This window comes from Triticum dicoccoides, chromosome 3A (assembly GCF_002162155.2).
Source record: "Triticum dicoccoides isolate Atlit2015 ecotype Zavitan chromosome 3A, WEW_v2.0, whole genome shotgun sequence".
NCBI lineage: Eukaryota > Viridiplantae > Streptophyta > Magnoliopsida > Poales > Poaceae > Triticum > Triticum dicoccoides.
Window position 1 is genome coordinate 668,695,156 of NC_041384.1, and position 3,058 is coordinate 668,698,213.

The following is a 3,058-nucleotide window of genomic DNA, read 5'->3' on the forward strand; positions in this document are numbered from 1 at the left end:
GGTAGAGTTCCGTCAGCACGACGGCGTGGTGATGATCTTGATGTTCTACCGTCGCAGGGCTTCGCCTAAGCACCGCTACAATATTATCGAGGATTATGGTGGAAGGGGGCACCGCACACAGCTAAGAAAACGATCACGTGGATCAACTTGTGTCTATGGGGTGCCCCCTGCCCCCGTATATAAAGGAGTGGAGGAGGGGAGGGCCGGCCCTCTCTATGGCGCGCCCTAGGGGAGTCCTACTCCCACCGGGAGTAGGATTCCCCCTTTCCTAGTCCAACTAGGAGTCCTTCCATGTAGTAGGAGTAGGAGACAAGGAAGGAGAAGAGGGAAGAGAAGGAAGGAGGGGGCGCAACCCCTCCCCCTAGTCCAATTCGGACTAGGCCTTGGGGGGCGCGCGGCCTGCCTCTCCCTCTCCCCTAAAGCCCAATAAGGCCCATATACCTCTTCTCCCGTATTCCCGTAACTCCCCGGTACTCCGAAAAATACCCGAACCACTCGGAACCTTTCCGATGTCCGAATATAGTCGTCCAATATATCGATCTTTACGTCTCGACCATTTCGAGACTCCTCGTCATGTCCCCGATCTCATCCGAGACTCCGAACTCCTTCGGTACATCAAAGCTCATAAACTCATAATATAACTGTCATCGAAACCTTAAGCGTGCAGACCCAACGGGTTCGAGAACAATGTAGACATGACCGAGACACGTCTCCGGTCAATAACCAATAGCGGAACCTGGATGCTCATATTGGCTCCTACATATTCTACGAAGATCTTTATCGGTCAGACCACATAACAACATACGTTGTTCCCTTTGTCATCGGTATGTTACTTGCCCGAGATTCGATCGTCGGTATCTCAATACCTAGTTCAATCTCGTTACCGGCAAGTCTCTTTACTCGTTTCGTAATACATCATCTCGCAACTAACTCATTATTTGCAATGCTTGCAAGGCTTAGGTGATGTGCATTACCGAGAGGGCCCAGAGATACCTCTCCGGCAATCGGAGTGACAAATCCTAATCTCGAAATACGCCAACCCAACATGTACCTTTGGAGACACCTATAGAGCTCCTTTATAATCACCCAGTTATGTTGTGATGTCTGGTAGCACACAAAGTGTTCCTGCGGTAAACGGGAGTTGCATAATCTCATAGTCATAGGAACATGTATAAGTCATGAAGAAAGCAATAGCAACATACCAAACGATCGAGTGCTAAGCTAACGGAATGGGTCAAGTCAATCACATCATTCTCCTAATGATGTGATCCCATTAATCAAATAACAACTCTTTGTCTATGGTTAGGAAACATAACCATCTTTGATTAACGAGCTAGTCAAGTAGAGGCATACTAGTGACACTTTGTTTGTCTATGTATTCACACATGTATTATGTTTCCGGTTAATACAATTCTAGCATGAATAATAAACATTTATCATGAAATAAGGAAATAAATAATAACTTTATTATTGCCTCTAGGGCATATTTCCTTCAGGATTATCCACACCCTCAGGAAGGGGGGTCGAACACCGAATCATCTTCGCCTTTGTTAGCCAGTCCTCGTCAAAGAGCGATTTCTTGGAATGACGTCATGATAAATGAAAGACGGTGTGTTCGGCTAGAGGATTACTTACTTGGTCGACGGTGCGGTTGTTGCTCAGGCCCACGTCCTCGTTACTATCCGGACACTCAATTTGGGGTGCGAAGAATGATTTATACATCTCCTCGTGCGTCAGGCCGAGGAAATTCTGGATAGTGTGCGGTCCTTCTGGGTTGAACTCCCACATGCGGAGGGGCCGGTGTTTGCAAGGCTGGACTCGACGAACCAGCATGACTTGCACCACCATAACCAGACCGAAATCTCCTTCGAAGAGATCTTGAATGCGGCTCTGCAGTATAGGCACGTCCTTGGCTGGACCCCAGCTCATCCCTCTGCTAATCCATGACATCAGTTGTGGTGGAGGGCCCGAGCGGAAGGCAGGGGCAGCCACCCACTTGGCACTTCTGGGAGCTATGATGTAAAACCACTCCCGTTGCCATAATCCGGATAGCTCTGGAAAGGAACCCTTTGGCCATGGAGCTCCAGCGATCTTGCTTATTAATGCACCTCCCCACACTACATGCTGCCCCTCAACCATCTTTGGCTTCACGTCAAAGGTCTTGAGCCATAGGCCGAAGTGAGGGGTAATGCGGAGGAAGGCCTCACATATGACAATAAATGCCGAGATGTGGAGAAAGGAGTCCGGGGCTAGATCGTGGAAATCTAGCCCATAATAGAACATCAAACCCCTAATGAAGGGATCCAGAGTGAGGCCTAGACCTCGGAGGAAGTGGGAGACGAACACAACATTCTTGTTGGGTTCGGGAGTAGGGACGACCTGCCCTCGGGCAGACAGCCGATGCGAAACCTCGGCGGTCAGGTATCTGGCCTCCCTCAACTTCTTGATATCATATTCCGTAACGGAGGAGGGCATCCACCGGCCTTGAAGGCTAGATCCGGACATGATTGAAGGTCCGAAGCACCTGACCTGGGCTTTGGGTGTTAGAACTCGAGGCGGGGGAAGGATTCGATTGAGCACGGGAGGAAAAAAGTAAAAGCCTTGTCCCTTTATAAAGAGGGTGAATATCAAGCGTCCTCCCCGTAGCCGTTTGGGACTTGCCTAAAATCTAGGAGTCATAGGCATGGTTGGGTTACCCACGACCGTATTGATGAGAATCTCGTAATTAGGAGAACATGATCTCTGCTTTGACAAGACATGTCAAGAAACCGCCTCGCGTTATGTGCGGAGTTAGTTAAAGGAGACGGTTCAAATAATCACCGGGCCATGACATAACGTCATGTTGCCGAAACGTGTCAGCAGATTAGATTTGTGGAAATATTATTCTCTCTACGGTGGTATGTGGAACTTATTTTGCAGGGTCGGACACTATCCTTGTATTCAAATTCTTCCGGGGTGTACTCGGAGGAGGAACCCGCCTTGCAATGCCGAAGACAATACTGCGCGCAGGACTCGACGTCATTGAAGCCTGGTTCAGGGGCTACTGAGGGAGTCCTGG